This window comes from Triticum aestivum, chromosome 4B, assembly GCF_018294505.1.
Source record: "Triticum aestivum cultivar Chinese Spring chromosome 4B, IWGSC CS RefSeq v2.1, whole genome shotgun sequence".
In the NCBI taxonomy this organism is placed as follows: domain Eukaryota; kingdom Viridiplantae; phylum Streptophyta; class Magnoliopsida; order Poales; family Poaceae; genus Triticum; species Triticum aestivum.
This window is the reverse complement of record NC_057804.1, coordinates 567,733,697-567,760,817: the sequence shown is the minus strand read 5'-3', so window position 1 is coordinate 567,760,817 and position 27,121 is coordinate 567,733,697. Positions and strand designations below refer to the sequence as shown.

Genomic DNA, 27,121 nt, shown 5'->3' with positions numbered 1-27,121 from the left:
ATTTGTCTTTTGGTGCTTTAATGCTGCTGTAAAAAAACAATTTAAAAAAAACAGCCAGCCCAGCTAGCGCCACCAGCCCAGCCAGCGAGCCGAGCGAGGCTCCAGCGCTCACTCAGCGCCCAGCCCCATAGCCCCACCTGAAAAAAAGGGTCGTTCGCCTCAGCGCCCCACGCATGTTTCCTGTTCGCTCGTTTCGTTTCCTCTCAACAGAAACGTAAGCGTTTCTGCTCCTGACTTTGCTTCATTTCCAATTTCTAAAAATCAATTCTCCAACTCACTTCACGTCCAAGAAAGATGTCCTATAAATAGCCACGACTCTCCTCGACCGATTCAGTCGAAAATCTCTCGCCAAAACTATCTCTAGACGACGCACTCGACGTTTCAATCTCGCCTCAGAAGCTGCAGTTCATCGCAAGTTTCCGACGCCGGTGAGCCGTCCCGAGCCTTATCCTTTTTGTTTCCGACTTCTCTCGATCCCTACAACCGTTTTGACAAGGTCTCGCGCTCCCTCTTCATCTACAGAGGCCACCTCGACCACGTTGTCTTCACCGGAGCACTCGGAGCACCGAGCTTCGCCGCTTTGTTTCGTCGCCGTTCGTCGTCCCCGATCATCACCGACTACACCACCAGACGAGAAACTCTCCACCGCATCGCCTAGACACCTCCGCTGCCGCCCACGATCGCCGGAGCCGCCCCCACCACCACACCACAGCCGCCCTAGTGTACGTACATTTATCTGTAGGTTTCAGTTCGTTTCAGTCTAAAAGAACGTTTTTCTTTATGGATCGGCCGCCCTCTTCAAATCTAGCAGGAAACACCAGCTCAACCAAGCACAGAGCGCCACTTGTCGCCGGCCGAAATTAGTTTTTTTTCCAGATAAATTCATATTTCAGATTTCTGTCAGATTTTTCTTTTAGCGTATCTTTTAATCTATAGATCCAAATTAGGTGATTATTTTTCCTACTAGTTCATAAAAATCCCCTCTATCCAGCGAACCAAACGAAAAATATTTCTGAAAATTTTAAAATTCGAATTCAAACAGATCTGAATTCAAACTTCGTTAGGCCGTAACTCAAGTTTCGTAACTCCGTTTTAGGTGATTCTTTTTGCAAATCGAAGCTCGTGCCGTGTATTTTCTGTTAAATCCAAACACACATATTTTTGCTACTATAAAAATTACGTTCTTTACAGAAACTTTAATTGGATGTTTTGGAGTTTTTCGAAGTCTTTCATTTGTTTTCTTTTTGGATCTTTGCTTGTATGCTTATGTATGTTATTGCTTGCTTACGCTAGATCATCCGGAGTGTGAAGCTTGCTACTACGAATCTTTATAGTTCAACAAACGTCAGCAAGGCAAGTTCACACTTTGATCATAATTTTTTAATACCCAGTTTTTACTATGCATTAGTTTAACCCTCAAAGATTGCACGGATAGGATTGGGAATATGTGGATATGCTATGTAGTTCATGTGGTAGGAACCTATGACCTTTGATCACCCCGGGAATTTTCGTTATGTCATATATTGGTTAGCCATGCTCGTAGACGGGGATTGGTATGAGTGATCCATGCAAGTTGTGAGAGATAATAATTTTGGGACAACATAAGGTGGCAACTTTAATACACATCTGGGTGGATTGTTTGGGGCACCTGGAGTAACCAGTGCTTGCCCAAGGGGAATCCCGGAGTACCCGTGTGATTACCCTAGGTCCGCCACCCAGGCTCAAAGGGATCATAACATATTTCATGCCTAGAAACTTCCGTATGCAGCCACAAGCCATTATGGGCTTTGGCATAGTTAAATAAGTTGTGTGACCTCTTTACGTGGTAGACTAGCTGATGTAGGGGAAAGTAGGTGTACCGGTCTACCCAGGGTTAAGGGCAAACGCTTCTGAAAGGCTATGTCTCGATCTTCCGATCATGAAGGTGGTCGAGTCTTGTGGGAAAAAGTATGCAAACCTCTGCAGAGTGTACAAACTAATCATGATTAGCCTTGTCCCCGGTTACAGACATCTTGAGTATCTAGAAGTGAATTATTGGTTGATCTCATCATTCTATTTAATGAAATTATTGGGTTACTAATAACTTGGGAATTTTGGGATTGAGTTGGAGGAACCTTCTCAATAATGACATTTTAATTTAGTAGTAAGAAAAAAATTATTCCTTTGTTGTAGGGTAAAATTGGCTTTATGCAAAAATTAAACTTAGAGCCTCCACCAGCTAAATTTGCATATAGAGATAATTTTTTTTAATTATTATTCTATGGTGTGAAATTGCCAGCATATTCCATGTGCTGACCTACACGGCTGCAACGTCTCATGTTGCAGACTTTTCCGACGAGGATTAAAGGTGCGATAGGTCGTTGTTCTGCACTCAGTTTGCCGTGGAGTTGGATGGACTCATTTACCTTTGATGCTTCCGCACTTATTTTATTTTAGATGGCCTTTGGCCATATTATTGTAATAAATACTCTTTTGAGGATCTCGATGTAATAAAGTGTGTGATTGAACTCTGTTATAATTCCTCGAGTATTGTGTGTGTCAGCATACAGATCCAGGGATGACACATAAGCACAGAGACTTCCATCCATTTGGGTCGGGTCGCTACAAAGACGGCATGCCTCCAAAGTAGTATGAAGGTCCTGCCAGCTATGCTCTTACCAAAGAAGAGAAGGAAATCTTCTTCGAATGCCTGCTTAGTATGAAGGTCCCGACTGGCTTATCGTCGAATATAAAGGGAATAAGAAATATGACAGAGAAAAAGTTCCAGAACCTAAAGTCTCATGACTGCCACGTGATTATGACGCAACTATTTCCGGTTGCATTGAGGGGGCTTCTACCGGAAAACGTCCGATTAGCCATTGTGAAGCTATGTGCATTCCTCAATGCAATCTCTCAGAAGGTGATCTATCCAGAAATCATACCAAGGCTAAGGAGTGATGTGGTGCAATTTCTTGTCAGTTTCGAGCTGGTGTTCCCACCATCCTTCTTCAATATCATGACGCACGTCCTAGTTCATCTAGTCGACGAGATTGTCATTCTGGGCCCCGTATTTCTACACAATATGTACCCCTTTGAGAGGTTCATGGGAGTCCTAAAGAAATATGTCTGTAACCGTGCTAGGCCAGAAGGAAGCATCTCCATGGGCCATCAAACAGAGGATGTCATCGGGTTTTGTGTTGACTTCATTCCTGGCCTTAAGAAGATAGGTCTCCCTAAATCGCGGTATGAGGGGAGACTGACTGGAAAAGGCACGCTTGGAAAGGACTCAATAATATGCAGGGACGGATATTCTTGGTCTCAAGCACGCTACACAGTTCTACAGAACTCTACCTTGGTGACCCCGTATGTCGATGAACACAAGAATAGTCTGCGCTCCAAACATCCGGAGCAGTGCGACGACTGGATTACATGTGAACACATCAGGACTTTCAGCAGTTGGTTGGAAACATGTCTCAGAGGTGACAACACTGTTTGTGATGAGCTGTACTTGTTGTCTACGGGACCATCTTCGACTGTTACAATTTGGAAAGGATACGAGATAAATGGGAATACATTTTACACGATTGACCAAGATAAAAAGAGCACCAACCAAAACAGCGGTGTCCGCTTTGATGCAACAACCGAGAGGGGAAAGGACACGTATTATGGTTACATAGTGGACATATGGGAACTTGAATACGGACATGATTTTAAGGTTCCTTTGTTTAAGTGCAAATGGGTCAATCTGTCAGGAGGCGGGGTATAGGTAGACCCACAGTACGGAATGACAACAGTGGATCTGAAAAATCTTGGGTACACTGACAAACCGTTCGTCCTAACCAATGATATGGCATAGGTTATCTATGTGAAGGACATGTCTACCATACCGAGAAAAAGAAAAGATAAGGAAGCGAATACATCATATGATGAGCCAAAGCGCCACATAGTTCTTTCAGGAAAAAGGGACATCATGGGAGTGGAGGGCAAGACAGACATGTCTGAAGATTATGAAAAGTTTCATGAAATTTCTCCCTTCAAGTCAAGGCTAACCCCAACATCCTGATAAATGATGAAGATTATCCATGGTTACGGCGCAATAAGCAAATGACACAAGCGAAAAAAAAGTGAAGACTTTCTCCCGCAACTATTATGATGATACCATGCCAACTTTGTAACAGACGAAATTATGATACCATGCCAACTTTCAACTTTCAACTTTTTCAGAGTTCATTTGGAATGCTTTAATGTCTTATGGTTCGGCCCTCGTAATACCATTAATCCCGGTTCCCTCCTTTTCTAAAACTAAAAGCAAAAAAGAATTAAAAATAAAGCAAAAAACAAAAGAAAATAAATAATGCAGAAAGCAAAACAAAAAAACTGGGAAAAAAATAGCAACAATAAGTATTTTGTTGTAAGTAGAAACAAAATAAAATAAATAAAGCAAGAAACAAAAAAAGTGTTTTCAAATTTGAGAACTAATGGCACTAACAGAAAGTTTATAATTTTTCTAAAACTAAAAGCAAAATGGATTAAAAAATAAAGCAAAAAAACAAAAAAAAAATGTAGAAAACAAAACAAAAAACTGGGAAAAAATAAAAATAGCAACAATAAGTATTTTGTTGTAAGTAGAAACAAAATAAAATAAATAAAGCAAGAAACAAAACAAAAAAACAAAAAAAGTGTTTTCAAATTTGAGAACTAATGGCACTAACAGAAAGTTTATAATTTTTCTAAATCTAAAAGCAAAAAGAATTAAAAATTAAAGCAAAAAACAAAAGAAAATAAATAATGCAGAAAACAAAACAAAAAAACTAGGGAAAAAAAATAAAAATAGCAACAATAAGTAAAGAAAAAAAGTGCCTCCTACTGGGCCCCAACGGTCTGAATACGACTAGAAACCCACCATGGGCCAGGATTCAGGCCCGCAGGAGGCCCAGTAAGCCCATCAGGCAAAGCAGTAGTAAGTAGGCCCGTAAGCCTGCAGTGGAGAGGAGCTCGAGAGGGGTGCGACAGTGGGGCTTATAAACCACTACGCACCCCTCTCAGCTAGCGAGGTGGGACTAAACTTTCGTGCCGCACCGTGCCAGCACACGACCTTTGGTCCCGGTTGATGCCACCAACCGGGACTAAAGGAGGGCATTGGTACCGGTTCGTGGCACCAACCGGTACCAATGCCCACCCTTTAGTCCCGGTTGGTGGCACCAACCGGGACCAAAGGCCATCGCTTCACGCCCTTTGGGCTGCTGAAAAGAGGCCTTTGGTCCCGGTTGGTACCACCAACCGGGACTAAAGGGTGTATTAGTCCCGGTTGGTGCCACGAACCGGGACCAATGCTCTTGATATATATACAACACTTAGCAGTTTTTGACCAAATCCCCCACTTCTCCCCCGACGCCCCCTGCTCCTCCTCGTCGATGTCACCATTGCCGCCCGACGCCCCTGCTCCACCTTGCCGTCGCCGCCGCCACCGACGCCGTCAGGCTGCTCGCTTTCACCGTCGCCGCTGCCCCCTGTGAGCAGTCCCGCGCCCCTCCCGTCCCGCGCACCTGCGCGGCCGCCGCGCCGCCGCCCTGCCCTGCGCGGCCGCCGCGCCCCGCCCTCTCCTGCGCAGCCACCGCGCCACCGCCCCTGCCCTGCATTTTTTTGTATATGTGTATATATGCATTTTTTGTGTATATGTGTATATATGTGTTTGTATGTGTATATATGTGTATTTTTTGTGTGTATATGTGTATATATGTGTATATATGCATTGTTTTCATATATATAATGTATATATGTATATGGTAGCTACATGATGAATGGATGTGGCTATCTATGTATGAATATAATGTTCATAGCATTTTTTTGTTTATATATGTTTTTTAATATATGTATTAATTTTTTATTTAGGTTGTTAGTATTAGGTTTTAGGTTAGTGCATTTTAGTTTAGTGTAGAGAAAAAAGTAAAATAAGAAGAGGAAAAAAGAAGAAAAAGAAGAGGCTCCTCTATTCCTTTCTTCTTCTCCTATTTTTTTTCTTCTTCTTTTTTCTTCGATCTTCTCCTCTGTCGTCGTCGATATACCCCCCTCGGCCCTCTCGCTCGAACAAAACTCTCGAGAACACCCAAACCCTAGAGAAAAAATGATGTTGGTCTCCTACCCCCTCCCGCTGCGCCCCTACCCGACAAACTCTCTTGAGGCCACCCAAATTTACCAGGTTAAAAGAGCGTTGTCGTCGAGGCCACCCCAAACCCTTGAAGAGTTGTGTCGAGGCCACCCCAAACCCTTGAAGCGTTGTCTAGGCCACCCCAAACCCTAGAGAAGCAGCGTCGAGGCCACTAATTAACATGATTCCTTATTGTGATTAGCTAGCTAGTTCTACGTTTGCCACTAATATATATCCATCTGTACCATGCATGTTTGAATAATAATTGACATGTTGTAAATATTTGCAGAAACTATGGAGCACTACCGAGACGAAGCAACAGAGGCGATGTTGGGGGAGATAATCGCAGAAGGAACTGATGTCGTTGCGTCATTTTTCATCGACGTCGTTGGTCAGGAAGGACTGGGTGAAGAAGAGGGCTATGTTCATGATGGCTCCGGCCCATTAATGCCGGTACAAGAAGAGGGCTATGTTCATGATGGCTCCGGTGATGACCCAATGAAGGTACAAGAAGGAGACAGTGTTGACTGCTCCGGTGACCGAACCGAGTCCGGCCAGGTATATATATATTAGTTAAGCCCATGGTGACTAGTTAAGAGATGCATTCATTGTTTTGGTATATGTACACATATTAATTAACTCTCGTCTTTCTTCCTTTTTCTAGCCCTCCAGATCGAGCACAACTTCGGTAAGGAGACGAGGCCCGAAGAAAAAGTTAAGCTTGGATGAAAAGTTTGAGATCACAACAATCGCGCGCGACGGCGAACCGATTAAACCCATCCGGACAAAGAACACATTTGTTGCTCAGTGCGGGGTTCTTGTTATTGACAAGATCCCGATCAGCATCCACCAATGGTATAAGCCTAAGGAGGAAGACCCTCAGGTGTCTTATGTCAATGATATGCAGAAATATGATCTTTGGACTAAGCTGAAGGCAAATTTCACCCTACCGCCAGAGGAGGATCCGAAGAAGCCAGTTAAAGAGCAATTAATCAAGTCTTCTGCTCTTAAGAAGATGGTAGGCCTATTTAGGAGGTGGAGGAAAGAGCTGAAAAAGTTTGTCGCCAAAGAAGAGACACCAGAATTCATCGGCAGATATGAGAAGATCAGAGATCACTGGCCCGCATTTGTGGCCTACACGACATCGGAAAAGAGTAAGAAGATGTCGGCGACAAACAAGCAAAATGCTGCGAAGAAGAAGTTTCACCAGCGCACGGGGTCAGGTGGCTACCTGCAAGCCCGGCCTAAGTGGTCCAAGGCTGAGAATGATCTGCTTGATAAAGGGATCGAACCAGAGACAATGAGATGGCCAGACTATTGCCGGACTTGGTTCTTCGGGGCTGGCGGAACCTTGGACCCTGTAACAGGGGAGTGCCGTTGGACGGACGAGCAACTGAAAACACCAGTCACAAGGCTTCGGTAGTATATCCGTGCAGCGCAGCAAGGGACGTTCGTTCCAGACAGGGAGAAGGACGAGCTCACAATGGCCCTCGGGAATCCTGAGCACCCTGGACGGACACGAGGCACGCCAGGCTCCATTCCGTGGAAGGTTGGTTTCCCGGACGCAGGGAGTTACAAAACCCACGAGAGGAGGAAGAAACTGGAGCAGAGTCAACTGCAGGCGCTGCACGAAAGGGTAATGGGGCTAGAGGAACGAGAAGCAGATCGCGACAAACGACCTGCCGAAGCTTCCCCCGAAGCTACCCCGCCATCTCAGCGGAGAAGCAGCGTGGCTTCCACGGAGCTGCTTCAACCGGAGCATGTCTTGACGGCTCCTGCCAGCTATCCCGTGGATGCTATCACGGGGACTCAAAATTGCCACCTAATGACGCGATGGATGAATTTGAAGGTCAAGGCCGCTGTTGGCTCTGTTTATCCTACTGAAGAAGGCACAACTTTTCACTGCCGGCCGATTCCAGAAGGATATGCCAGGGTGATGGTGGACGAAATAACGGAGGGATTTGAGGACCTTCAGCTTGACTACCCTACCGGTGAAGGGGAGACTAGGCTGGGTGCTGCTCTGAAGACTCCATGCCTATGGCGGAAGGAGCTCATCAACCTTCCGAACTGGACGCCTCCGCCTCCTCCTCCTCCTCCAGCGAGTCAGGGCACTCCGCCTCCTCCACCGCCTCCTCCTCCCGCGAGTGTCGATCAGGGCACTGGGCCTCCTTCTCCGGCACGTGGCGGCACTCCACCTCCTTCTCCGCCTGCGCCGGCGTGCCCGAGCACCCAGCAGCCTCCTCCTTCTCCGGCGCGTGGTGGCACTCCGCCTCCTTCTCTGCCTGCGCCGGCGTGCCCGAGCAACCAGCAGCCTCCTCCTTCTCCGGCGCGTGATAGCACTCTGCCTCCTTCTCCGCCCGCGCCGGCACGCCTGAGCAGCCAGCACCTTCCTCCTTCTCCGCCTCGCCAGCAAGGGCGGAAGAGACCCGCCGCCGCCCCGGCTGCTCCAGCGCGTCGTAGTCCTTCTCCTCCGCCTCGTAAGCAAGCACGAAAGAAGACAAGCGCCACAGTCGCTCCGTCTGCTCTGGCGTCTAGCAGTACAGCAGCCAGTAGAGGCGGGAGGCAATACAGATACGGTCCACCTCTCAAGCCTCTAGAGAAGTTACCGTACGAGAGGACCGAGGAGGAAAACGAGACGATTGTGCGGGCCCACATGAAGGACTTCTTTGAAGGGGTGAAAGCAAAGAGACATCCACCTCTGGAGGAGAAGGTAGATCTGGTGAAAGCAAAGCGCACTATCGATGCCCTGAGGAAACCACTAAAGTCTCCGCCGAGAACCAACTATCAACGCATTACTGAACAGATATATCTCGAAGCCCAGCGGTCGGGAAGTACTATCAGTGATAAAAGGTTAAAAGAACGAGCAGCTGGGAAAAAAATGCCCAGCTCGGTGAACAAGCACAGCAATCGTGCCCCCCCCCCCGCTCAATGTGTCTAATGCTCCGGGGACGGTGGCCGGTTATGGCAATCTTGCAGATTACCTGCCTGACGATCAACTTCCTGATTTCTTGGAGGTGGACGAACACAAATACGAGTACGGGAAGCCTCTCATCAAAGATGAAAAATCTCTAACAACTATGATGCGAAGATTCCATAATTGGTACATGAAAACCTGCAGAGAGTCTGGGGGGGACGAATGCTTTGTATCTGAATATTAAAGAGGAGCACGACCTCGTTGCAAATGATCTGTTGACTGTTTCATTTGATGAGTTCTTCGTGTTCTTCAATCAAAAGGCCCTCGATAACTAATGGTCTTTTGCTACTGTCTGTAAGTACTATTTCTGTCATTAAGTCTCTATATATAGCTCGGCTCTTTCATTGCATGTATTTATAATTAATTATCCTCACTATATTATGCAGATTGAAGATCGTCGAGTGCAAAAAACAAGAAATGTATGATATTGGGTTCGTTAACACAAATATCATAGATGAATTTCTGGTTAAAAAGCACCCCGCAGAGGCCGAGGAGAACTTGCTACAATCGTTGATCAAAAATCAAAACAAAGATTTAATACTCTTTCCTTACAACTCCAAGTGAGTATTACCGCTGTGTGCATATTCGGTTTCCCTTATTACTCGAGCGAGGTTATAGTAATGTAATTGATGAGTTATGCATGTGTGCGCAGATTCTAGTATGTTTTTCTGGAGATTAAGCTTGAGCGGGGAGTAGTAAATGTCTTAGACTCGAGACGAAAAGATCCCCAAACCTATGCGGACATGACTAAAATACTCAACAAGTAAGTTCAATCGATCATTTATCGCACCATATGGGCAACTTTTTGTTCATTTCCTGATATCTCAAGTAATAATATTTATTTTCTTTGTCTTGCAGGGTTTGAAAACAGTTCACCGCAGAAGTTCCGGGACTGCTGAAGGAGCTGCGATATACATACCCGAAAGTAAGTACTACTAGCTAGCTAGTTGCGCGCATCTCCCGTTGATTCTATAGCTGTACTTTCATCAATGTCATTTATAATGCTTCATTATCAGTTTGATTGACCTCTATTTCTCGTAAAGTGCTTGTGGCAGGAACAAGGGAATGATTTCTGTAGATACTACGCGTGTGAGTTCATCTACAACGCGACTTTGAAACATAAGCGGGGCTACTCTAAAAGACAATATGAAGTGCGTAAGCAATAATATTCACAATTTCAATTTATTACACCATCATTTCTGTTGAGTTTCATTCATATATGTATTAACCCCCTTCTTCAAATTAGACGTGGCAGATGCGGGATGAACTCCTAGAACAAGATTGCATGAAAGCAATTCAAGAGAAATTGGCGGGATTCTTTCTTGACCACGTCATCAATAAAGCCGGAGAATATCATGTGGAAATTGATTTCAATTGCTAGGGGATTGTAAGAGATTTTACATATTGTATATGTATGTAGCCAGCAGCATCGGATAGATAATACGAAAACTTGTTGTTCGGCCAATCTCTCGGAGAAGAAGAGGTCGATCGATCACTTCTCTCGGTATGCATGACGAACTTCTGTACTTAATGGTTCTCTTCATTTTCTTACTAGCTAGCGTGTCGAGGGCCTCTCTATGTACAGTACGTAGCGTCGACCAAGCACGGACATAAGAGAGGACACTTCTCTCTATTAATTAGCTAGCTAACACAATATATTAAACACCTAAATTAACCCCCCAAAACCCCCAACCCCCCTCCCCTTTCAAAAAAAGCAAAAACCACAGCCACTGAAATACTGACGCGTGGATGCCTTCTGATCCCGGTTGGTGCCATCAACCGGGACCAAAGGCCCTCCTGCCTGTGCTCGGCGCACCGGCCACGTGGAGGCACATTTGTCCCGGTTCGTGTTAGAACCGGGACTAAAGGAGGGAGGCATTAGTCACGACCCTTTAGTCCAAGAACCGGGACTGATGCCCCCTTTTCTACTAGTGTGCCATGAAAAATCACGGTTTACTCACACTTACCTTTAATCACCAAGGTCTGCAGCATGACTCAACATCTGAATAGTGTATATAACAGCACAAAGAATGGGTTCCTACTTCCTACATCTCTACAAAAATCACCCATAAACTGGAAAAAAAATGAGCAGACCCACATACAGATATCTAACTAGTTATGTAGAAAAATAGAAGAAAAAAACTGTACATACTCATTGACGTTTAAGAATCACATACCACACTAGGAACTCTCAGACTTGAATTATTCAACAATCTAAGACACAAGCAATAATGGTGTGCTTAATTAGTGTTCATGACTTGATGTGCATGTTTGAAAACAGTTAGTCTGTACCTCCAGTGTAGAAGCTCATGTAGGGTATGGCCTTTCCGACGTCCCCTCCGTGCACCTTTTTACCTTTGCCAGCATCTCCAACAGCCGCGCTATACTAGCGCCGCGCCGCAAATCAGACCGTTTTAGCACGCGCGCAACGCGGCGGGTCGCTTCAGCGGGCGCGCAAAAACGACGCGCGCGCTATAACGAGTTGGGCGCGCGCTCGGAAGCACCATCCCGCGCGGTGTATTTCGGGCGCCTGCTACAGCGCGCGGCACACTCGACCGATCGCGCCGCACTCTCTTCTCTCCTCCTCCTACGCCCCGCGCGCGCCGGTGCCGGCGCCCTGCCACCCGTGGACGTGCACACCGGCACCCCGCTCACCCCGCTGTACAGCCGCGACCCCCCCGCCGCCACCGCAGCAGCCGCCGGAAACCCTAGCGCGGGGAGCATTGGCGTCGCCACCGCCGGAGCTCCGCCGAGCGTCGGCCTCGCGCGCAGCCTCTTCTTGCCGCCACAGATGACCACGGCGACGGGTGGCGTCGCGCCGGCGCCGTCCCGTGCCGCCGCCGCACCGTCGAAGCTCCCCAATGCGGCGCGGCCGAAGAAGGGCAAAACTTCGGCGAAGAAAAACAAGGCGGCGGACGGCTCCGGGAGGCATGGGTGCACCTCCGGCCGCCATGGGAGGCATGGGTGGCTTGGGCGCCATGGGAGGCATGTGTGCACCTCCGGCCGTCATGGGAGGCATGAGTTTCGCTACTCTTATGGGAGGCATGGGTGCACCTCCGGCCATGGTTGGAATGTCTTTCGATGTGCCTCCTCACACACATTCCCATGAAGATGCCGTTGAAGATCTTGCCAACACCGTCGGAGCTTCACGTGATGCGATGCGTGATGAGGATAGGGAGGAAGATTCATCTTCGAAGGCGGAAGAATCGTCTTCGGAAGATGAGGACGAAGACGAGGAAGATGTTTGATGTGTCTTTCATTTATGTCTTGAACTTTAGTTTGCATTTTCAACTTGGTTGAATGAACTTGTGGGCATGAACTTGGTTGGAAGATGTTTGTGACAAATTTCACATGTTCATTGCATTTTGATAATTGTTTCAAACTCATTTTGTGGCTAAGTCGCGCGCTGTGTATTTTTGCGCGCTGCTGGAGCGGCGCGCGCGCTGCATTATAGCGCGGCTGCTGGAGCCAGCGCTCGCGACCGCGCTAAACCAGCCGAAGCGCGCGCGGCAAACATATTTTTTACGTGCGGCGTATAGCGCGGCTGTTGGAGATGCTCTGAACTGAGCTCCATTGTGTACAATCCAACCCTTGTCTTCAGGAAGATGACACCAACACCTTCTGCAAAACCAACCGCAGACACGTCCGACTTGTCCTCGAGGACAGGAAGAGGGAGCACCGGCCCGAGCTCGATGACCCTGCGTCGTGCCCATCCCGCGGCTCCTTTGGGACCATCCTCCATTGACCATAGGTAGAGTCTAGGCTTCACCACAGACGCAAACAACAGCATGCCGTCCTCCACCCCCATGAGGTCAAGCCACGGCTGCTGCATCTGGTCCTCGACCTCAAGCGGCGCCGCGATCACAGATAGTTTGTTCTCACGCATGTTGTACACCACGACATTGTCGTCCTCCAAGCAGGGGACATAGACCGTGTTCCCCAAAACAGCACTGTGCCCTGTGTCATCGATGGCATTCCGTTGCTCTTGCCCAACGGAGGTCACGTTGCTCCACTCGCGAGTAACTGATGAGTAGACGGCGGCGTGGTTCATATACCGGCCCCCTTCCACGCCGCAGCCCACCAAGGCCACGAGGAAAGGGCCGCCATGGCAATCACGGTGGTCACACCCATCCTTGGCACAGAGCACTGCGGCATTGCAGGATATTTGCTCATTCTCGCGCAGGTCGTCCAGCAGCACATTCGACCACATGATGTCGTAGCATTTGGGGTCGGCGCGAATTTCCCAGTCCTCGCCGGTGACGAGGTCGGAGACAACGAAGTGCGCGTCGCTTCTAGGGGCGTAGAAGAGGGCGAGGCCGTGGCGGGAGTCGAGCGCGTGCCAGTGCTGGCGGTCGCGGGCGGCCAGCGGTGGGGAGGTCACGGTGGGGAGAAAGTGGGAGACCCAGTGCTCCCAAGCTGGGCGGTCGTCGTAGAGGAAGCCCAGCATGGGCGGCGCGCCGCGGCGCAAGCGGTAGGCCGGGGCGAAGCTGGGGTCCGAAACCATGCCCCGCCAGCTGTTAAATATATGGTTTGTACATGTCTATTGTATAGTTTGACCCACCTCCTAGTCTTTGTATAGTTGAGGTTGTGGCCCATTTTGTACTCCATATATACGTGCGCTTTGCACCGATCAATACGCCGTGAAGCATTGCCAAAACAATCGTTTCCAACATGGTATCATACCTACGATCCTAACCCTAACCCGTGCCGCCGCCGCCACGATCCCATCGCCGTCGCCGCCACCCGCCGCCGCCGCCACCTCGTGCCGCCGCCGCCGCCGCGATCCTACGCCGCCGCTCCGCCGCCCCGGTCTGCCGCCGCCGCCCGCGCTTCCGCCAGCCACCGCCGCGCCGCCTCCAAGCCGCGCCGCCCTCTTCCCTGCCGCGCCGCCCCCAAGCCGCGCCGCCCTCTTCCCTGCCGCGCCGCCGTTCCAGCGCCGCCGCACCACCCCTTTCGGCCATGGCCTCCCCCGGTTCCACCGGTACCTCCCGCAGCCGCCGCACCAACCCGTTCGAAGGTCCCGATCCCGTCGTCATCCGCGACCTCAACATCCTCGCCCGGGTTCCCGTCGTCCTCGACCACCTCACCTCCACGTACTATGTCTGGAAGACGTACTTCTCCCTCGTGTTCCGTGAGTACAATCTCCGGGATCACATCGATGGCTCCGTGGACTCCCGCTTCATGGAGGACGATGAGGAGTGGACGGCCATCGACGCCACTCTCATCCGTTGGTTCTACACCACCATCTCGAAGGACCTCTTCCACACGATGGTCTCCGCCGACGACGACGCTCACGCCGTTTGGACCAAGCTTAACGGCCTCTTCACCGACAACGCGCTCCAACGCAAGGTCTTCTTGCACGGCGAGTTTTTTGGGTGCCAGCAGCTTGAGTCGTCTGTTGACGATTATTGCATGCGCCTCAAAAAGCTTGTTGACGAGCTCCGTGACCTCAGCGAGAAGGTCTCCGATGAGCTTCTCCTCAGCACCCTCATCGCCGGCCTGAACGATGACTTCGGGAACGCCGCCTCCAACATCCCCCTCATCACCAACCCGACCTTCCCCAAGATCGTCGCGTACCTGAAGCTGGAGGAGCGGCGGATGCGGATGTCACGCACCCGGGCCACCCACACGGCCCTCACCGCCGGTACCCGTGGCGGTGCGCCGCCCACCGCCTCGGCCCCACCGCCGCGGCCCGCCCCGGGCCCCTTTCAGGCGCCGCCGCCGCCCGGGTTTCCCTACCCGGCGCCGCCGCAGGCCCCTCCGCCCCCGCCGAGCAGCAGCAGCGCCGGGGCGGGCGTCGCGGCCGCGGAGGCCGCAAGCAGCAGCAGCCGCAGCACCCGCTGCCGTCGGCGCCCTGGCAGGCCGGCCAGAACCCCTGGACGGGGGTTGTGCACGCGTACTCCATGCCTATACCGCGTGCCCCCGTCCCCGGCTCCTTTGGCGCCCGCCTGGCCCCTCATCAGGCCCTGTACGCGACCCCTCAGGCGTACTAGCCCGCGCCGCTCTACGGCCCCTCGGGCTATGGGTATGTGGCGCCCCCGCCTCAGCCGGCGCCGTCTGCCCCGGCCCTCCCGCCGGTGCCTTGGGATCCCGCGCTCCTAGCGGCTCTCCACACCGCCCCCACGCTGCAGTAGTACACTGGCGGTGGCGACTGGTATATGGACACCGGAGCCACGGCTCACATGGCCGCCAACCCCGGTAACCTTCTTGCCGCTCACCCCGTTCACACCGCTGCTCGCATTACCGTGGGTGACGGTTCTTCCATGCCCATTACTCATGTCGGCCATGCTGCTTTTCCTTCTAACTCCATGTCATTATATCTTTCTAATGTGCTTGTTTCTCCTGACATCATTAAAAATCTTGTTTTCGTTCGTTCGTTCTTACACGTGAAAATCCTGTTACCGTTGAATTTGACATGTTTGGCTTTTCTGTCAAGGATGCCCGTACCCAGATGGTGCTCCACCGATGTGACAACCCCGACGAGCTCTACCCGGTCCACTCACCTACCTCATCTGTTGCTGCACCCATGGCGCTTTCCGCCGGAGTGGACCTTTGGCACGCTCGTCTCGGTCATCCCAACATCGCCACCCTTCGTCATATTCTTCGGAGTTTTTCATTCACGTGTAATAAGATCGACGATCACACTTGTCATGATTGTCACCTCGGCAAACATGTTCGTCTTCCTTTTAGCAATTCCTCGCATGTCGCATCATACCCGTTTGAGTTAATTCATAGTGATGTCTGGACCTCTCCTGTTGCAAGTAACACGGGCTATCTTTATTATCTTGTCATACTTGATGATTTTTTGCACTATGTCTGGACCTTCCCGTTGCGGCGAAAGTCGGACTCTGTTGCCACTCTCACCGCCTTCTACTCCTATGTCTCCACGCAGTTTGGACGTCCCATTCATGTGTTGCAAACAGACAACGGGAAGGAGTTCGATAACCTTGCGATCCGCAACCTTCTCGCCACACACGGCACGATCTTTCATCTCACTTGCCTGTACACTTCGCAACAAAAAGGCCGCGCTGAGCGCGTGCTACGCACTCTCAATGACTGCGTTCGCACCCTCCTCTTTCACGCCAACGTGCCACCACGTTTTTGGCCCGACGTGCTTGCCACCGCATCACTACTCATTAACATTCGTCCCTGTCGCACTCACGGGAATTTCGCACCTCATCACCTCTTGTTTGGCACGCCACCCTCCTATGCTGAGCTCCGCATCTTTGGTTGCCTGTGCTACCCCAGCATCGCTTCCACCGCTCCTCATAAGCTCGCACCTAGGTCTGTGGCCTGCATCTTTCTCGGCTATCCTCCTAACACCAAAGGCTACCGCTGCTATGATCCTATCTCTCATCGGGTGATCACTTCACGACACGTTTACTTTGATGAGATGGTTTTTCCGTTCCAGCAGGTACCTTCGGATGATGCGGCCTTGCCCGCTTCTGGTGATGGCCGCCCACGTGCCTCTCTTGGGCCGCCTCCCGGCTCTGAGGGTGCCCCCCGCGCCACGGGTCGAGTCTCTCCCCGTTTGGCTGCCCTAGGGGTGCACCTCCTTCGACGCCCGCGACGCCCCCGGCGTCCCCGGCCTCGACCCTGCCGGCGGCCTCGTCCGCCGCCACACAGGCGGCCTCGCCCGCCGCCTCGCCGGCGGCATCGTCCGCGGAGGCCTCGCCCGCGGCGGTCACATCGGAGGCGGGCTTGTCTTTGTCCTCGCCCGCCTCCCCTCCGGACCCGCTGCCCCGCCCGATGACTCGCTCTCGGGCTGGCACCCTTCGCCCGAGCACGCGGTACCCCAGCGATGAGTATCTTCTCGCTGCTTCCGCCTCTGAGCCGTCTCCTTTCCCATCGTCAGCTCGAGCCGCCCTTCGGGATCCTCATTGGCTCGCTGCGATGTAGGAAGAGTTCGATGCGCTCCAGCGGAACCGTACCTGGCAGCTCGTCCCTCGGCCGCCCCGTGCCAACATCATCACGGGCAAGTGGGTCTTTCGGCACAAGACTCGTCCGGATGGCACTCTCCAGCGCTATAAAGCTCGCTGGGTGGTTCGGGGTTTTCGGTAACGCGCGGGCGTGGACTTCACCGACACATTTGCCCCGGTTGTTAAACCGGGCACGATCCGCGCCGTGCTCCAGCTAGCCGTGTCCCGAGCATGGCCTGTGCATCAGTTGGACGTGTCCAACGCCTTCTTGCACGGCCACCTGGCTGAGCATGTGTTATGTGAGCAGCCCACCAGCTTCGTCGATGCCACGCATTCAGATCATGTGTGCTTTCTCTCCCGTTCGCTCTACGGGTTGAAGCAGGCACCTCGAGCCTGGTACCAGCGCATCGCCGCCTTCCTGCAGACGCTCGGATTTACATTGACTCGCTCCGATGCGTCCCTCTTCGTGTATCATCACGGAGCTGACACGGCCTACTTGCTGCTATACGTCGACGACATCCACTGTCGCGCTCCTCCAGCGGCTCACTGCTAGTCTTCGTGATGAGTTTGCCCTGAAGGATTTGGGTCCTCTGCATTATTTTCTTGGCATTGAGGTGGTTCGGCGGCCAGATGGGTTCTTCCTGCATCAGCAGCGCTATGCCCATGAGCTTCTTGACCGAGCTGGCATGCTTAACTGCAAGCCCGCTCCCACGCCAGTCGACACCAAGGCCAAGGTCTCCGCTTTGGAGGGTTCGCCTGCTTCTGATGCGGCCTTCTACCGCTCCATTGTGGGCTCCCTGCAGTACCTGACCCTGATGCGCCCCGACTTGCAGTATGTCGTTCAGCAGGTCTATCTTGACATGCACGCTCCGCGCGACTCTCACTGGACTCTGGTGAAGCGTATCCTCCGATATATACGCGGCACCTAGTCCTTGGGACTTACGCTGACGGCCTCCACCTCCACCGACCTCGTCGCCTACTCTGATGCGGACTGGGCTGGCTGCCCGTACACACGGCGCTCCACCTCGGGGTACTGTGTCTACCTAGGGCCGTCCCTGATTTCTTGGTCTTCCAAGCGACAGCCCACCGTCTCCCGCTCGAGTGCCGAGGCTGAGTATCGAGCAGTGGCTAACGCCGTTGCTGAATGCTCTTGGCTCCGTCAGCTGCTTCAGGAGTTGCTTTGTGATGTTCACAAGGCTACGCTCGTCTACTGCGACAATGTCTCCGCCGTTTACCTCTCCGCCAACCCGGTCCATCATCGTCGAACGAAGCATATTGAGCTTGATATACACTTCGTTCGTGAGCAGGTGGCTCTCGGGCGCATCCGGGTCCTCCACGTCTCGACGGCGCAGCAGTTCGCCGACGTCATGACGAAGGGACCGCCTACTTCTGTTTTCGAGGAGTTCAGGTCCAGTCTTTGCATCTCCAGCGACGCTTCGACTGCGGGGGGGGGGGGGTGTTGAATATATGGTTTGTACATGTCTATTGTATAGTTTGGCCCACCTTCCAGTCTTTGTATAGTTGAGGTTGTGGCCCACTTTGTACTCCATATATACGTGCGCTTTGCACCGATCAATACATCGTGAAACATTGCCAAAACAATCGTTTCCAACACCAGCTAATGCAGCCGGCGGCGGCGCGGACGAGGCACGCGGGGTCGTCCGCCGGTAGGTGGAGGAAGGTCTCCTCCATGACGTCGTATGGCAGCTCCGGCGTGAGGGAGCGGGGGCCGCGTCGCGGCGGAGGCGGGCTCGTCGCCATGGCCGGGGATTTGGGGATTTTGTCGAGGGATTTGGTTTTGAAGTCGAGCGAGGCACCGCCACGGCGTCGAGTTTTCCCTTTATTTATTTTTCCACATCTTCTTTTTGGGAGAGAGAGGCGCTGCGTGGTGGAGTTGGGTTTTCTGTGGGAAATGGGCTGGTACTGGGCTGCTGCATCTTGCGAATGGATCCAGGAGGAGGGAAAACCTGCTCTGTGTTATTATTATTTTTGCGGACACTGCTCTGTACAAATTAATTTCGTAGTGTGGATATTGATATATCATATATACCTAACAAGTTCATCCCCACTAACTTATTTATCTCAACATGCAAGCATGCCACATCATCATACAATAATGGATGGGATAAATCCCACCTTAACATGCAATTATGAATGGGAAAAGACCCACCACCCCATGCAAACATGCATGGAAAAGATTGTTCATTTTATTATTCTACATGCAATAAACATTTTACCAATATACATAATCAAATTAAATAATTCACGTGTATCTTTAGCTTTTGTTCGCGTGCAATTAATCTAAAAATATATATTTCACACAATCAAATCTCATTGAAATATATTGCAACTCATTCCCGCAGCAACGCGCGGGGTATCATCTAGTTTTTCTAAAAACTCGGTCAAATATGCACTCGTTTGACTTTTAGAAAAACAAATACATCTTATATAAAGCAACGGAGGGAGTACATTCTTGTCGAACATACTTATGTGTGAATACGAATACAAGAAGAAAATATGGCTTAGTCAATTTAAAAGTAGTTGTTTTCCTGCCAACCGTTGAGATTTGTCCAATCAAGATTTTCTTGTCCCATTTGCACTTATAGAAAATCATTTTCTTGTCAAAAGGCCAAAGGCTATATATTAAGTAGCACAAACTGAGAGACTTACAAGAAATAAAATTATGTCTCCATATTCAGTGTGCCGAAGACTTCTTCCTCCTACAATAATTGATGGCGCGGCGTGAACAAAGCTCGATGATGCCTCTAGGCTCCGTCATAGTGGAGCAAACTTGTTGAAATCAAGAGCTTTTAGAAGTAACGGTCGAAGAATCATCAATGTGCCCAGGAGACGGCGGCTGCCGCAGTCTACATAGCATATCACTGCCCAGAAAAAGAAAACACCGGAGAATACAAAATTCATACCATCTCCAACTGGACTGAGGCTGGCTAAACTTTTCGGCCGGAACTGGAAGTGCTGAACCAAAGACAAACAAGATCTTGGACACACAATCCTCCATACCCCCCCCCCCCCCCCCCCCCCCCCTACGATATGGCGAAGCATCACCGGAACGAGGACGAGAGACCTTATTCCATGCCAACCGCCAATCGCAGACAAATCTAACTTTATTCCTAACACTACCGCCACCAGAACCAAGCCGTTATTTCTCAAGACACTCGGTAAAGCTTGCAACGTGGCCCTTCCAAGTCGCGCCGCTGCACCATGTTCTTGCTAAAAAAAAATAGCTCAAACACCGACAGTTCCACTGATTCCTTCTTTGGCCAATGGCCATCCAAACCATGGCGCCGCACCAAGTCTATACCGTTATTATGCCGTGGCCGGCGATAAGCACGGCTGCATTATGTTGGAATGTGAGGGATCGAGATAGGCAATCAGAGGGGGGGTGAATGATTGCGCGGAAGCAAATTACAACTTTTCCCAAATTTCAAACCCTGAAACTCTACTCTGTTCGTGATGGTAAAACAGTTGTATATCAAGATCTGCTGAACCAAAAATTGCGTATGAATACTCCAATTAAAGCTACGGAAATTATCTAATCAACGCAACAAGAATCAGCTTAATCGGAGTTACCAATCAAAAGTTATGATCAGGACAGTAACAGCTGACAGAAGACTGCGAAAATCAATCTAGATCTAATTTCGAGAATTAGCAAGAAAGATAGATAAATCGCACCACAAACTTCCCTCGATCTCGTGAAAAAAAAACCTGCAGCAAAGTATTAGAGAAATCTAACACGAAGATTTCACCGAGATTAGAGAAGCCCAGAGATGACACCGCCAAAGATCACTTTATTGCAACGATGTCGATCGATTACAGAAGATGCAAACGTGCATCCAAGAACTCTCCAAGAATAGCTCTAGGTTAAAACTCTGAGTTCCCTCACGTTTTCTCCACCTAAACCGTGGCCTGGACCCCTCTATTTATAGAACTAGGCAACACCTAAAAAGAGTCCATATCAAAAACGAAACTGATGTCCGAGCTGGCTGCGCCGGACCGAACGCTCAGCACCAGACACGGAAACGAGCTGTGTCTGCTCTCGTGCGTGAGCGCTCACCTCGTTTGCTGCATGGGCCACGCTGGGCCTGCTCCTCCTGGCATTTAGCCTATGTACGCTCAGCTGCAGACACATGCAACGAGCAAAATCTGCTCCTGCGCGTGAGCCTGGCTGACGGCCTCCGTCGCGCACGCCGCCTTCCATCGATCCGCACGCCTACCACACGGGCGGCCCGCGCTGGACTGGGCCGCACCCGCTCGACTCGCCCGATCGATCTGCTGCTGCGCAAACACATGTGCACACCTTGCACCTCGTGACGTCTTCAGTACCGTACATCTCCGGTACAAGCCATGTACGACAAACCGGTGCCCTCCCGGATCATCGTAGCCTTCACTTCCATTGTTCCTTCGCACGAACGCCCCGCATGACCATGATCCCCAGACCTCAGCTTCTCCCAAGCTTCGTCCCTCGATCCTGTCATCGACCACGTTCCTCCAGCTTTGGCAACACCTGAAAGTGAACACAACAAATAACTAGAACGAGCACAAGTCCACGACTTGACTCAGGGTAAGTTTCACACAACTCACGCCATATTTTCACACAAGAAACTAATGGATCAGCACACCATTAGCAAAGTATTCAGCCCAATACAAGTATCCATATCACGTCGCACAAGTATCCATATCACCCGAAATATCCATATCAATGTTTTACTTAGCACTTGCCAATGTTGCACATCACACATGACTTCACAATCTCCCCCTTGATGAAAACATTGGCAACATCACATAAACACCAAACATTGATTGGCATACACATTCACTTAACTTTCAGATTTTCAAGGTTTTGAAAAGAAAAAAAAAATGAAAAAAAAACTGAAGATCAACAAAAGATCCAAAAATAAGAACACAAAAGAAAAATTGTGTAAAAATGTGGTGTGAATATGTGGTGGAAATCTCTCCCCCTTTGACAATGAATTTCATCAAAACCACAAAACAAACTCTCCCTCTAAAAAGAAATTCTAGAAGCTAGAAAAGGGAAAATATTTTTTTTATGTTTCAATTTTTTTGTTGTAATGAGCATTATAAGACATCATGAAAATGACAATTCTACGTCCAAGTCATGCAAGAAGTAGTTGTACTCGACATGTATACAAGTATAATGCAATCCACACATGACCAAGAATCAAGTATTGTTACGATTTATTGCAAGGCATGGTCTTCCTTTATCAACTATGCCAATACTTGAATACACAATCACTTGAGCAAGTTATATTAATAGCATTTAAAAAAATGAAACTTAATTTCCAAAGAAGTTGTATGCCATGTCAATTCAACCTTGCCAAGCCTATATTCAAAGTACCATGCCAAGCCTATGTTTAAAGTACAATAACAATCAGAAGCTTAAGACAATGGTAGGCAATCAGAAGCTTAAGACAAAGGTTTCAAGAACAACAACAACTTCCAAGTTCATACCAAAGTGCAATGGTAAGCAGTCTCGTGAAGATGCAATGTGACATTGGCATATCTTTTATAAAACTTGCTTGACACCACGTGTCATTTGCACATATTTAATCTTGATACTTTAATAGATTCATCATTGATAGTAATTGAGTAACCAAGACCAACACAGCTAACAAAGTTTAACCATGACAAGATTTAGTTCAAGTTATCATTCGTATTAGAAAGTCATGTGATAAACTACCTTACACGAGCATACATATAAAATGACAATTTCCTCAAAGCATAAACATGATTGCAAAATGTCATTCCAGGATAAAATACAATGCTCATTACTTTTTCAGATTTTCTTTTTGTTTTCATTTATCGAAGATAAAAAAACTGAAAAAGAAGCAACATGAAAATACCAATTATAACTAGAAACACACAAGTGAAAAAGTATTTTACATATGTTACAAAAAGACTCAACTCCCCCTCAAACCATCCCGTATGGTTTGATTACTCCAAGTTCACCTCGAAGAAAAGCAAATCGAGAAGAATCCAATGGTTTAGTGAAAATGTCTGCCAATTGACGTTCAGTATCTATAAAATGTAGCACAACATTTCTTTTTTCAACATGATCTCTAAGAAAATGATATCTTATGTCTATGTGCTTAGTTCGAGAATGTTGCACAGGGTTTTTAGCAATACATATAGCACTAGTGTTATCACAATAAAGTGGTACACTTTCTAGAGTAACCCCATAATCTTTCATTGTAGCTATTATCCATAAAATCTGTGAGCAACAACAAGCAGCAGCTACATATTCACTTTCAGCAGTAGATTGTGCAACAAAACTTTGTTTCTTAGAAGACCAAAGTACTAATGAATCACCCAAAAATAAGCATGTGCCAGATGTACTCTTTCTATCAATTCTACAACCTCCAAAATCAGCGTCCGAAAATGCACGCAATGAAATACTCGAGGAAGCGGAAAGCCAAATGCCAAAAGATTGGGTGCCATGTAGATACCTGAAGATCCGCTTGACAGCTTGTAGATGTGATGCACGTGGAGAAGCTTGAAACCGTGCACACAAGCATACAGAAAATTGTATATCCGGTCTAGAAGCGGCGAGATAAAGAAGTGAACCAATCATACTCCTATACATCTTTTGGTCAACAGTTTCACCTTCCTCATCAAGATCAAGTGACGCCGTAGATCCCATTGGTGTCATAATAGGGTTGAGGTTTTCCATCCCAAAGCGCCGTAGAAGATCCTTCGTATACTTACTTTGATGCACAAAGGTGCCATCCTTTGTTTGTTTGATTTGCAGTCCCAAAAAGTAAGTAAGTTCACCCATCATGCTCATTTCAAATTCCCTGCTCATAGTTTCTGAAAATTCTGACACCAAAGCATGAGAAGCACACCCAAAGATAATATCATCAACATAAACTTGTACGAAAAGTTGATCATTGCCATGTTTGAGTACAAAGAGTGTTTTATCAACGTTTCCCATGGTAAACCCCTTTCCAATTAAAAACGTTTTCAACCTATCATACCATGAACGTGGGGCTTGTTTTAAACCATACAAAGCTTTTGAAAGTTTATAAACATGGTTGGGAAACTTTGGATTCTCGAAACCAGGTGGTTGCTTAACATAAACCTCCTCATCAATAAAGCCATTAAGAAAAGCACTTTTAACATCCATTTGATAAAGCTTAAAACCTTTAGATGCAGAAAAAGTCAATAAAATTCTTATAGCTTCCAATCTAGCAACAGGAGCAAAAGTTTCATCAAAATCAAGACCTTCAACTTGAGTAAAACCCTGAGCAACCAACCTAGCCTTGTTGCGAACAATAACACCATCCTCACTTTGTTTGTTTTTGAAAACCCAACGAGTTCCAATAAGAGTATGACTAGAAGGAGGTGAAACAAGAGTCCAAACTTTGTTACGCTCAAAATTTTCTAATTCCTCATGCATGGCATTGATCCATGATTCATCAGTTAATGCATGAGATATATCTTTGGGCTCAAAAGAAGCAACAAATGCTGAATGAGTATGATAGTCAGAATCAATAAACCTTGACCGTGTGACTCTCTCATCCATGCTTCCAATAATCTGCTTAGGAGGGTGCCTTTTCTGAATATGTCGGGGTGCTGAAATATTTGACTCAGCAGCATGCTCATCCCCAACATTTGTAGTTGAAGTAGTCTCTTGAGGATGTCCAGCTGTAGCAGCAGTAGTTGTAGGTGTAGGAACAGCTGGAGTTTGCGCATGGACAGCAGGGGGCACGCCATCCTCCTCGTCATCTTCATCATCTACAAAGATTTCCTCCCCCTGAACATATGTTCCTGCATCAGAAATGCGAGGACTAGAACCAGAACTAGCCTCATCAAAAGTCACTTCACTGGTTTCCATTATTCGGTTAGTCTCATAAACATAAACACGGTAACCACGTGAATGAGTAGGATATCCAAGGAAAATGCCATCATATGATCTAGATTCAAACTTATCTAGATTGCCAGATTTAAGCACAAAGCATTTACAACCAAAAACTCTTAGGTGAGATACAATAGGTTTACGCCCAAATCGTAGTTCATATGGTGTTTTGCCAATTTTAGATCTCAAGAACACACGATTTGAAACATAACAAGCAGTAGATATAGCTTCAGCCCAAAACTTTCTAGGAGTAGAAAATTCATCAAGCATAGTACGGGCCATCTCAACTAGAGTTCTATTCTTACGCTCCACTACACCATTTTGTTGTGGTACACAAGGTGAAGAAAATTGATGCTCAATGACAAATTCATCACAAAAGTGATTAAAATATGAATTCTTAAATTCAGTTCCATTATCACTTCTTATTGTTTTCAAAGATCCTGGGTGCTCAACACTTAGTCTATGCACAAGACTCTTAAAGTGACTAAAAGCCTCATCCTTAGATGCCATAAAATAAACCCAAGAATATCTTGAATAATCATCAACAATCACCAAAACATACCACTTACCACCAAAAGATTGTACCCTTGATGGACCAACCGTATCAAGATGTAGAAGCTGTCCTGGAGCGTTAGTCATGACACTGGTAATGCGTGCATGTGAACCTGCAACCATCTTACCATGTCTACAAGGAGAGCATACAATATCTTTTTCTCTCTTAAGTTTAGGCAAACCATTTATAAGATTCATACCACTTATACGAGTGAGATGATCAAAACCAATATGCCCAAGTCTACGATGCCAAAAGAATAAATCTGTAGATGTATTGGCAACTAGACACCTAAACTTAACATTTGAAGAAGCATGAAAATCAGCCTTAAAAACTCTCCCAAAGCGTGATATCTCAAAGATAAGATCACCTGAAGCATCTAAAACTTTGCAAGCATTTTTCTTAAATGAAACTTCAAGATCCTCATCAATCATTTGTGAAACCGACAACAAGTTGTATTTCAGATTTTCAACCAAAGCAACATCTTTGAACATAAATTTGTCGGTTACCTTTACTGTACCTTTCGCTACAACAGTAGAAGTAGAAGCATCTCCAAAAGTTACACTCTCAGCCCGAGATGCACGTGTGAGGGAGGAGAACCATTTTTTATCACCGGTCATGTGACGAGAACAACCGGAGTCCACTAGCCATATGTTCTCCTTCCTCGCGCGAAGTGCCTACAAACAACAAACACAAGCCGAGGTCTCAGTACTGGGGTTAGATAAAAAACTTTTAGGTATCCAGTACTGAGACATGCGGCGAGAAGGCATTGCACGAGTTTCTTTATACATTGGGACATATTTTACATGTCTCATGCAGGCAGTAGTAGAAGGTGAAACATTCACCTTAGGCACAAACTTCGGAGCAACGGAATTATGTTGAACATAATGTGCCTTGAAGAAATTAGATCTAGCTTGCTTTCTTTCTTTCTTAATAAGTTTAGCTAGTCTAAAACAGGAACCTACAACATGTCCAGATTTACCACAAAAAGTGCATTTGTACCTACATTCAGGTTTATCATGTAGTGTATCAGCTACATTTGCACTAGGTGAAAGAGCATTAGACATAATGCCGGCAGATTTAAAAATCACATTGGTTGGCTTATCAGATGTTCCAAAAATTCCATTGCCAAGTGATTTAACAATAGTGGGAGGATTAGCCTTGAAGTGAGCATGAGCATTGAAACCAAGTCCTGTCTTATTTTTACTCACTTTAGACTTATCTAAGATCATATTCAGATTTTTATGCCCGCTAGAAAACTTTTGCAAAGAAGCTTGTAGATAATTAACTTGATGAGACAAAGCAAGACAATTATCACAAGCAGAATCCATGGCTTGTTTCCCATTTTTACAATTAGCACACGACAAAATCTCATGGATATGTAAAGCATTTTCAACATGAGAAACCCTAGCATTTGCATCTTTCAACTTCAATTCAAGAATATGACAATTATTACAAGAAGTTGAATCTGTCAAATCAGAAGTATCCACGCTAACATCATTAATTTCTTTACGTTTATGCACAACAAGCTTCTCATTGTTTTCTAATGCAGTTCTAAGCTTATCAAGAGTATCATCATGAATAAAACGCAAAGATGTAAGCTCAGAATAGATAGAATTACAAGACTTGCAAGAATCATCATCAGGAATCATAGATT

At 47.9% G+C, this 27,121-nt stretch overlaps 1 pseudogene; it reads right to left on the bottom strand.

Annotated features, from left to right (window-relative positions):
- Positions 1-21,627, bottom strand: part of LOC123090221 (uncharacterized) — a 33,785-nt pseudogene extending 12,158 nt beyond the window's left edge.
- Positions 21,628-27,121: the final 5,494 nt, after the last annotated feature.